This window comes from Cupressus sempervirens, chromosome 9 (genome assembly GCF_028749045.1).
Source record: "Cupressus sempervirens isolate cs-2001-9-10 chromosome 9, ASM2874904v1, whole genome shotgun sequence".
In the NCBI taxonomy this organism is placed as follows: Eukaryota; Viridiplantae; Streptophyta; class Pinopsida; order Cupressales; family Cupressaceae; genus Cupressus; species Cupressus sempervirens.
In genome coordinates this window covers 222,949,736-222,961,867 of record NC_143126.1, presented here as the reverse complement: position 1 = coordinate 222,961,867, position 12,132 = coordinate 222,949,736, and the positions used below count along the sequence as shown (strand labels likewise).

General features: G+C 34.2%; 1 pseudogene; it reads left to right on the top strand.

Moving 5' to 3' along the window:
* The window catches only part of LOC149538311 (uncharacterized), a 38,176-nt pseudogene extending 27,396 nt beyond the window's left edge, over nt 1-10,780 (top strand).
* The last annotated feature ends 1,352 nt before the right edge of the window (nt 10,781-12,132 follow it).

Sequence of the window (12,132 nt, the reverse complement as noted above, 5' to 3'; positions counted from 1 at the left end):
ATTGTATGAATTTTATGCCTATAATTTTTATTATTTTTTTGACTAATAATTTATTCATTTTATTTTATTTTGAAGTCCCTTTTTTAACTGTAAAAAATATAGGATGTAGTTCCCGTCAAACAAGTATGTGCAAATCATCTTTTTTTGTTATGATTTGAAAATATTTTATAGATGACATGTATAGCTAGTGCACAAAAAAAGAAATAATTATTTTTGATGTATATTTTCTTTGTTATAAGTACTCAAGTTCGACCTTGTCAGAATCCAACAGTTTTTTCCTCCCGTCAAAACTTCCCTATCAAATCTATACCTTCTTGAAAAAAAATTACATATTCATGAAGAGGATTCTCTCCTCTAGTGATAAATATATTTTTTTAATTTTTTTGATATGATTTACTATTTTTATTCATTTTTTGAGAGAGCATCTTCTGAAATGTTGAAATATCGACTTATAATATTTTTAGATTATAGCATATTATAACTAATCAAAACACTCAAAAATTTGTATAATGATGATATTGAATCTGAAATCTATAAAAGGGTATTTTTAGTTTTTAAAAAAAATTGAGTTTTGATAGAGAAATGAGATTTGACCAAAACAGGTTTTTGTATCACAAACGGTGACACAGATCTATGCTTTTACCCATATGCCAAATCTAACATCCAATATCATTATTGTAATAAATTTGGGCATTTTGCATCTGGGTGTAGAAAAAGACAATATGACATGAATAGGAAAAAGACACATTTTACAAATGAAAGTCAGCCCAACACTAGTGAGCAAAACACCATCTTGATAACATGCAATTTTGCACAAGAGAGTTCTAAAGAAGTATGGTTCTTAGATAGTGGTTGTAGTAACCATATGAGTGGGTCTAAGGAGATATTATAAACAATAGATGAATCAATAAAATCAGAGGTTAAGTTGGGGAATGATCATCAAATCTCAGTCATGGGAAAAGGGTCAATTAGCATAAGAACTAAGAAAGGTGAAGAAAAGGAAATTATTGATGTATATTATGTTCCTAGATTGCAACACAATCTCATAAGCATTGGACAACTAGTATAAAAGGGATATAGAATACACTTTGAAAATGGTGAATGCGTGATTCTAGATAAAAGACCAAGCAATAGGCTAATTGCAAAAATTGAAATGACACAAAATAGAATGTTCCCACTTAAAATCCAAAGTGAATTATTCTTAGAGCCAAATGAATTGCAAAAAGTAGCTGAATCTACATTCAAAGCTTTACACAAAAATGAATCTTGGCTATGGCATTTAAGTTTTGGTCATTTAAACTTTAAAGGGTTACAACTCTTATATAAGAAACAAATGGTATATGGGTTGCCATCAATAGAGCGACTTAAGACAACATGTGAGAGTTGTATTTTGGCAAAGTAGCATAGAGAAAAAAATTTAGTTGGAAAGTCTTATAGAGCAATACATCCACTTGAGATAGTCCATTCAGATCTTTGTGGGCCAATGCAAACACCATCTTTAAGTGGAAAACTTTATTTCTTGACATTTATTGATGATTTTTAGTAGTGAATCATCTAATTCAACACTTGCTTCATTAAGATCAAGATCTATAAATACTTCAAAGCAGACACAAAGTCTTAGAGACATATATGATGAACTACAAGAGGCTGAAAATGATGATTTATTCATTAATTTTGCACTCTTAGCACATGCTGATCCAATTTATTTTGAAGAAGCTATTAAAGATGAAAAATGGATTTCAGCCATGGATGAAGAAATTCAATCAACAGAAAAGAATGATACTTGGGACTTAGTAGATCTTCCTAAAGGCAAGGATGTGATTGGAGTTAAGTGGGTATACAAAACAAAATATAATGCTAATGGAAAAATAGAGAAACACAAGGCAAGACTAGTAGCCAAAGGCTTCACACAACAACCAGGTATAGTCTACAATGAGACATTTGCACCTATGGCAAGATTAGACACTGTTAGAATGATTTTATCCATTGCGGCCCAAAATAATTAGAAGGTTTATCAAATGGATGTGAAATCAGCATTCTTAAATGGCATTTTAGAAGAAGAAGTGTCTATAAAACAACCATTGGATATGAAATCTTGAGAGAAGAACATAAGGTATACAAGCTAAAGAAGGCACTATATGGCTTGAAGCAAGCTCCTAGAGCTTGGTATAGCAGAATAGACTCTTATTTTGTTAATAATGGTTTTAGTAAGTGTGGATATGAACCAAATTTGTATGTCAAAGTGAATAATGAAGGAAAAATATTAATAATTTTATTATATGTAGATGATTTGATATTCATTGGTAATATGTCAATTAAAAAATATAAGGCAGCCATGAAAAATGAATTTGATATGACTGATTTGGGACTCATGAGATATTTTCTTGGGATACAAGTAAATCAAAATGATCAAGACATTTTCATTTGTCAAAGTAAGTGTGCTATTGATTTGTTGAAAATGTTTAAAATGAAAAATGTGAATTCAACCCCTACACCCGTTGCATTGGGTATAAAACTTAGCAAGAATGATGAAAGTCCTAATATAGACACAACTTTATTCAAAAGATTAGTTGGCAGCCTTTTATATTTGACAGCTACAAGACCAGATATAATGCATGGAGTCAGTCTCATTTCTAGATTCATGGATGAACCAAAAGAAACTCATTGGAAAGCTGGAAAGAGGATTTTGAGGTATATTGTTGGAACAAAGAACTTTGGGATCTTATATGCACATTCAGATCATTACAAGCTGATTGGCTATATAGATAGTGACTGGGCAGGTAGCTTTGATGATAAAAGAAGCACTTCAGGACATATCTTTCACCTAAGGTCAGAAGTTATTTCTTGGGCATCAAAGAAGCAACCAATTGTGACATTATCATTAGCTAAAGTAGAATATGTTGCAACAACATCAGCAGCATGTCAAGCAATGTGGATAAGAAGAGTACTTTCAAATTTGAAGCATCCACAAGAAGAACCTACAAGTTTATATTGTGATAATAATTTTGTAATTGCTTTATCAAAAAATAATGTCTTTCATCAACGTAGTAAACATATAGATAGAAGATACCATTATATTCGTGAATTAGTCAACAATGGTGACATATGTCTTAAGTTTTGCAGGTCCAAAGAACAACTGGCAGACATTTTCACAAAGCCTCTTGTAAAGAATGTCTTTGAACATCTTCGAGAAAGTATTAGTATTACAGACATACATGACAATGAAGATTAAGGGGGAGTGTTGGTGATGTAGGCTTCAAGCTATCCATTTAATCTTCCTTGCCCTTACCTACTTGAAAACTTTATTTATTGTTGTCTTCTCATCGAGAGTTCTAGATCTCTCATTTTAAACTATGCTTCTAGATTATTAGGTTTAGGTTTAGGGTTTGTTTCAAAAGGTTGAGTCGGCTGTAATACTTTTCCAGAAGTTTGTAGATGTTTTGTCTTCTCGAGATTTCTCTAAAATATTGTATACTTTCTTATAAAAGGCAGTATGTACTCATTTAAGATTATGTGGAATAAAATATAATATAGTTTATTGTGCAGCAATACATCGTATTGTTCTGTGTCTTTGTTATTTCTGTCCTCTGCCCATCCATCAAACTTGATGTCCGGTAGGCAATAAGCAGACCCTATGACTTTCGATGGCCAAATATCCGACAGTCCTCAGTTTTCATGAACAAACGGTCCCCATGTCAGCACCCTTCTTTTTTGTTGAATAGCGAAAAGGTAAGATCTATGTCTCAAATCCTCTCAATGGTAGTCATTTGCTCTCCCTGATTTTCTACCATTAGATGTAAAACTGAGCTCCTCGCATTCAAATAGAGAATGACTAGGGCGTAAAAATCATATAATAGTGGTTCTGTGAACATTAAATTAATTAATAATTAATATATTTAGGCAATGGTCAAATAGGGGCATATTTTCATCTGTTTAGACCAGGGTCTTCTCCCTTTTATTCGGTGCATATTTTCGGCTGCTTAGGAAGGGTTTTCTCCATTGTACCTACAAAGCTAGCATTTTTCTTATCATAATTCAAATTTGTAACGATCATGGTCCACCCAGTGCTCGCCTTCTTTTCATTCCTTCTAACCTATTTCCTTTTGCTTCTCCACTGCTCGTTCCTCTCCCCGACAGAGCAATTTTACTTGATATCAGAAATGGAGATTGGAGAGACAACAATAATGCATTGAGCAATTGGAATGAGTCTCATCAAAACCCATGTGCTTGGAAAGGAATTGCTTGTGATGAGTTTGGCACCGTTATCACAGTTGATCTCACTGGTGCGTTAATTTTTGGCAACTTGACTTCTACCATTTGTAGGCTTCCCAATCTAACAGAACTGACTCTCCAGGCCAATGCTTTCACTCTTCTTTCCCCAGACGCCTTCCTCAATTGCAAGCATTTGCAAACGTTCGATTTGTCGACTAACAACTTCACTGAAACTCTGCCAAGTCATTTCTCAGAAATGAGAGAGTTGAGAGTCCTCAATTTCTGAGATAATTCTTTCAGTGGCTCCATTCCGTCTACTTTCTTGGGCAATTTAACGCGGTTGGGGATCCTGGATTTATCGGAAAATGATCTTTTGGGCACCATTCCTACCAGTTTTATGGCTCTCTCGAATTTGACACAACTCTCTCTTTGTAAAAACAATTTGTCTGGACTCCGAAGAACGTTGACCAGCTCACAAGGTTATCTATTTTGGATTTGGGCCACAATCAGCTTGATGGCACAGTTCCCAATGGAATCTCACATATCTGAGACTTCTTCAATTGCAAGTCAATCGGCTTCTAGGAAAGATACCTTCTCAGATCGGCAAGATGCCCCACTTGAGAAACTTGATGCTGTAATACAACAACTTCAGCGGTTGGTTGCCCCAGAGTTTAGGCTCATATTCTGACTTCGTTGTCTCTGATGTGTCTCAAAGTGGATTGGAAGGTTCCCTGCCGAAGAATCTGTGCAGGGGAGGAGTGTTGTATGGCTTCGCAGCCTCTTCCAACAATTTCAACGGGACTTTGCCTTTCTTCTTTGCAGACTGTAAATCTCTACAGTTTTTGTACATCAACGACAACCAGCAGAGTGGTGAGATTCCTCCTGGAATATGGGGCGCTGCCAAACTCAAGGGGTTGTTTCTAAACAACAATAAGTTCGAAGGACAGATTTCACCTGCAATTGGCCAAGCGAAGAATTTGAGTCGATTGAAGATAAGCAGTAACTGTTTCGACGGAACAATTCCTCCGGGAGTTGGACAGCTCACGGAACTTCAAGAATTTGAAGCAAGCAACAACAGCCTGTCAGGCCCCATTCCACCTGAGCTCGCAACCTTAAGTCTGCTCAATGTTCTCAAGCTGGACCACAATCTTCTCTCAGGAAAAATTCCAGAGAAAATAATGTCACTGAAGAATCTCAATCAGCTCAATTTGGGTTACAATCGACTAACAGGAGAAATCCCTGCGATTTTGAGCATCGTAGATAGTCTTGATTTGTCAAACAATCTGCTTTCTACAGGCGTTCCTGCCGACTTGGGACGAATGAATCTGAATATTTTCAATGTATACAACAATCACTTGTCTGGGAGGATTCCCGATGGCTTAGACAATCCGGCTTACAAGGAGAGCTTTGTGGGCAACCCGATGCTATGCGGAGGACGGAATGTGATGCTACCTTCGTGCTCCTCGTCAAGTAAAATGTCACCGCAGAGGTTAGCGACCATTCTAGTGCCATCTTTAGTTATATTAACCATTGTAACCTCACTCTTTATTTATTTGTATCGCTCCTCGAAGCGGCGTTACGCAGACACGCAGTCGTGGAAGATGACGCCATTCCATTCCATAGAAGTGGACGAGGCATTCATCCTTCGCAACTTGAGAGAGAGTAACGTGATTGGCTCTGGAGGCGCTGGAAAAGTTTACGAGGTTATTCTACCCCACGGGCAAGCTGTGGCGGTTAAGAAGATACGTAACCGCCGGAACATGAGCAGATCGGGAAGAAATCGCAAGAGAAAAGGTTTGCACGAAGTAGAGAGTAAAATGAGGGAAGTGGAGGTGGACAAATTGGGAAACATCAGGCATGCGAAAATCTTGAAGCTTCTCTGTTCCATTTCAAGTGAAGACTCCGATTTCAAGCTATTGGTCTACGAGTTCATGCCCAACAGTAGCTTGTTCGACTGCATGCACAGAAATCGATCTTGAGCACAAGTAAATCTCCAATGGCCAATCCGTTATCAGATTTCTCTTGTTGTAGCTCGTGGGCTGAGTTATATGCATCGTGATTGCTCCCCTCCACTATTGCATACAGATGTGAAATCCAGTAACATCTTGCTGGACCGGAATTTTGGGGCTAACATTTCAGATTTTGGGGTGTCCAAAGAGCTAAACAAGATGTCATGCCCAAAATAGGAGGGCAAAATACATTCAATTTTTTTTCTTTTTAAGTTAAAAATTAACATACTTTTAAGTTTGATATATTTGTGTTCATAGTTAAAATATAAGTTCTCCACATAACATCTTAAGTTATAGTCTTGATGAGGAATTAAATCATTAAATTTACTAAGCATTTTAAATTTATAATAATTACCAACTAATATTAAGAAAAACCATATAAATTTGTTTACTCATCAAAACTCTTAACTATAATTAAAACTTTATTCTAATAACAATTTTGTTAAAAGTATAATCTATTTTAAATAAAACATTCTAAATAATAACATTATACCTAAAATAAAAAACAACTAAATAATAAAATAAATGAAACATAATATCATTTTCAACTAATCTAATCATTCACTACAAATAACAATCTCTAACTTTCAACCTTTTATTAATCTATCATACTTAAAATAAAATAACACTAACTAAAATTTAAAAACAAAACAATTATAATTGTTAAAAAAATTATTATTCTTTTTTGAAAAAAATTTACTAATTAACTAACATTAAATAAAACATATACATTGAACATAAAACTTAACTAAATACACTTAATAAAATTAAAGTCTAAAATTATCAAATATTAACACAACTTTATTAAACTAAACTAACCACTAACATCACACTATTAAACTAATACTAATAGTAATTAATAACTACTAACCTACACGAACCCACATAAAATAATAAACAACTAATATCTTAAAAAAACATATAAATCAAACCACTTAATAAATAAATAAAAGCAAACTAAATTTAAACTAAAACTAAACAATACAACTAACTAACTTAAAACTTTAATAAAATAAATTAACATTAAATAAATCCTAACTATCCTAACATTAATACTAACTTAGCACTAATACTAATCCAAAATTAAATCTAACTAAATCTTACTAAACTAAACTTAATTTATAACTAAACAAACTATCCTAACAAAAATACTAACCTAAACTAACATATATATTAAATCCTAACACTAACCCACTTATAACACACCCCCCCCCCCCCCCATACACATGATACATCCCTCTACTAAGTCAAGCGCTTCTCAAAGTGCCCATTGCCCAAAACACTGCACTAACCCAGACCTACAGTACTATGGCAACCAATGTTTAAAAGGGTGGGAGAAAGTTTGAAACAAATTCCCTCTTGACAATGCATTCACAATAAGTCACATCTTAGGATTTGCAAGGGCTACGAATTCCTATGGTGGAACTAGGGTGATGTCACCCTAAACATGCTAAATTTGACTTTGCAAAAAGACAAATCATATCCTTCCTAAAGAGGTGGCGCCAAGAAGGAAGTAGTAAATGCAAAAAGTTTATTTGGTAGAAGATAGATATTTAGGCTATTAAGTTGCAAAGGTTTAATAACTTATGCAATTTACATGATATTATTTACTTTTAATTTCTAATTTTAAACATAAGAAGATTCTCAGAATATTCTCTATTGCAAGGAAAAAAATAAATTTGTTTCCCATACAAAAACTAGAGAGTTTTTGCTCTCTTGGGGCAATTTTTTTGTCTTTATTTTTTTTTAAGTATAGATTCTTAAGTTGATTTATTTTCCAAGAGGGGTTATATTTTTATTTTTTCAAAATAAATCTAATAGGTCTTGTTACAAACTAAATATATCAAGAATTTGAGTGATCCATTTTAACAACAATGTAAGAATTGTTTTGTTTTTAAATAATCATGAAACTGAACCTACGTTCATAACATAATTTTCATTTTCAACATAAATGAAACTTGATTTTTTTCCTAATTGAACATCATCATTTCATCTTACTTTTGATGTGCATCCATATAACCAAAAAATTATAAAGAAAACTCATGAGAAGCAATAATACTCCATCACTATTTTTATTGGCAACCTAATTTAAAAGCTCAGCTGGGAAAGAACCAGGAAGAAAACCTGGTGTCATTGCCATTACAACAAAGTTAAAAAATACAATTTACATAGGATTCCAATCTCAAAATTTCAACAATCCAATTAAATTTCCTTCATGACCCTTATCAAGGGATCCATATCATTTTTTGCAATACATTGCTAAGATCATGGAGGGAACAAAATCTGGCTAGGTGACAGACAAGCATAACCAGGAGACAAAATCAAACATTCATATCCATACTAGGTTTTCACAATAGGATTCAACATTGAATCAAAACTAGGAAAATGTGGATTTTTCCAACAGGAGATGTCAGACACAATACCAAACCAAGTGCCCAATTAGGGCTATAACTCAAGAACTTTCGTTCTTCCTTTCTTACATGCCAAAACTCATACATGGTTTGTGCTAATAGGTAGGGGCCCATAACACCCTACCCTCTCTCCCTCTTCTCATCCTGAGAAGAGACTCTACACTGTTGGAGTCCAACTAAAAAGACCTTTCCTGAAATTGGCCACTTCTGTCCTATCCAAGGGTGAGTAATGCCAAAACACCCATACAAGAAAACTTCGAAATTCAAACAAAAACATGAAATAAAAGCATTCAAGAAACATGGTTTCAATATTTCCCAACATAACCAACATACATACAAGCTTACAAGTAAAAAATCCCAATAGCATAAGCATGAAACAAGCATGAACAATCTGAACAAAGGAGATGAAGAACTCCTACGTTCACCAAGAGGTTATGGTAATATGAACAAATTGAGAAGAGCTTTTCTTTCCTTGCCTTAAATCTTCCAAGACTTCTCTCTAAAGGTAGAGATTGGGTAACAACCAAAACTACTCCAAAAAGGCCCTCTAAATAATATTCAAACTCAACCACCAAAAAGGGCCATAACTTCCCCCACTCACCTAAAAATCTAGAACTTTTTAACTCAACCCAACCTAAGGTTAACCACTAAGTGGAGTTGAGGTTATGCAACTCATGATAACCACTTTCAATTTTCGCACAAAGGCAAAAATAGACTTTTTGAGTGATCTCAAAAGTCAACAAAAGGCACTTAGGTGGTGGAAAATGCCCCCAACCCATACCCATACCCCTTGGGTATAAATATTTCATGTTTCAAGGTTTTAGGAATTGATTTGGGACCCAACAAATGCTAGAAATAATTTGGACCATCTAACAACTCCAAAAATGCAGATTAATCACTAATCTGGATTAGGGGTGACTAAACTTGATTAAAAAAAAAATTAGCAAAAATGACACTAACTTAATCTGACTTAGGTCCAAATGTTACCTAGATAATCCTAGCTAGCATGCTGAAATGCATATGCAAATTCACAAGTGTCAAGTGACACTATAAGAAACAATTATGAAACATTAACATGTACTGATCACGGAAAGATACATTCATACATCTCACAATACAATTAAGTTGCAAACAACAAGTTTTCCACTAATGGCACATAGGGATCAGTTATGTTCCTCCGTCAGGTTTCTCAGCTAAAATTTCTTGCACACTCATTGCACACATCAGTAGCCCCAAAAAAATCACATGCACATATGTATATACATATTAAGAAATCACATAAATTAAAACATACATCTTTCAAATAAATTAGGGTTTCTCTTGTTCTACTCATATTCTCAATCATTACAATTTCATAATCAAAGCGTTAATACTGCATTTACTTATTTCATCAACATACATGTTCATAAAACATTAAATGATGAACTCAAATATTTGAAAGAAAATGTCACACAACATGAAATAATATAATATGTTTAGTGTATCCAATAGTGTCTCAACATCTCGAGTCGTGAGTATGAAAATAATAATGTATCACTAGGCTATGAAGGGTCGAGGTGAGGCCTCACACAAGCTGGGGTATGAATTCATGGTGTTTGGTTATGTAGGATCACATGGATACATCGCCCCAAGTATCAAAACTCACTCTTTCAGATCGACATAGTATATTTTTTGTGCAACAATTCTCTTCTTTCTTTTCATTATATTCTAAGAAATTTTTGTGATGCAGAATATGCAAATAGGAAAAAGGTGAATGAGAAGAGTGATGTATACAGTTTCGAAGTGGTGCTGTTAGAGCTACTTAGCGAAAAGAAAGCTATGGGTGAGGCAGACTATGGAGAGGATGGGGACATCGTGGAATGGATATGCAACAGAATATTGATGGGTGGACAAGAGATGGCAGTGTTTGATGATCGCATGGTGGGAGATAATTGCATAGAACAAATGATGCGTGTCTTGCATTTGGGTTTGGTTTGCACAAATAGAGTGCCTAACTAGCGGCCTTCTATGAGAATAGTCATGGAGAGATTACTAACGTGCGGTGGAGATGTGCACAAGGAGAGATTTCAAAATCTCGAAAGGAAGTGGAGTGATGATTCTGACAGCGATAATAATGAAGCGGTTTACTTCCACGAGACAAACTTGTAGATAATTGTCTACATCTAGTTTTGTAGCATTGCTTCCTCAGGCAAAAATACATGTTTGATTTTGTCCATATAAAGATAGGGCCCAACTTAATTGGCCTTCTTGAAGCATTGACTTCGAGTGCATTGTGTCATGTGGGAGCCATTTAACATGCAACTTTGAACTTGTGTTTTAAAATTTATTCACCCATTTATCAAAGACAATAATTTAATTTATTAAAATAAAGTTGAATTCCACATTATTACATGGTGGAATAAAAAGGAGAAGGGGATTTTGAATCTTTTAATTTTAAGAGTTACTTTGATTTTAGTTTATGTTATGGGTAAAATTATTTTCAATCTATATAATTTTTTTTATTTAGAAATAATAATATGTAATGAAAATAAACTATCTAATAATTATTTTAATATTTTAAGTAAATGATCAATTTTAATAATTTAAAAAGTTTTTTTAAGTTGATAGGCTTATATGTGCGAGCTTTGCTCCTAGTTTTTGCAAATTCCTACTGGCAAATTGTCAATCTCACTAGAAAAAAAATTTCATCACAAGTTTCCATGCGAAAAATCTTTCCATTCTTGCCCCTTGATTTGTTTCATTCCTACCCCTTGATTTCTTTCCTTTGAATTTCCCTCCTCCATCGCATCCACATTATTTTTCTCCTTCAGTGGTATTTTCTAGGCTTCTTACATTGTCGTAGTTGTTTCAAATTTTCAACGTCTTCATTTGGCAATGGTGGTAATCACTATCGATTGAAAGTTTCTGCATCCAATCGCTATCGATTGAAGGTTTCTGTATCCAATCGTTGCGAAGGTTTCTGCATCCAATCACTGAGTAAGTCTTCCTTCCAATCGCATTCATTAAAGGCTATAGAATATTCTATATAGTGGCCCTTGAAATTTTTAGTCCAAAACCTTCTTGTTAAAACTGATATCCACTATCTTACCAATTCTAGGCTGCCATATCCAACCTCTATTTCACACGAGAATCTTTTGGAAATCTCCACTATCCATCTTACAATGTACAAAAATAATGTCCCCATCTTCTAAAGAGATCTTGCATAAAAAGCATCCTAAGAGAGGATTTCATATTGTTTGATCCCCATGATCATTGAGAATAACCTTCCCGCATTTTTAATTGAAATTTCTCCCCATCTGCCATTGGTTAACTTGAAAACAAGCATAAAGCAACAGTGCAATGACTGCAAAAGAGAATCATTCATATATCTCGTGGCATCATACCTCATACCTAAGGACAATAAATACAACATATCTTACCAGGGGGGTATTGTAATTATTTTTTAACAGTCTTGAATTTGATAGGCAATACAATAAGTATATTTTGATGTTAGAATTATT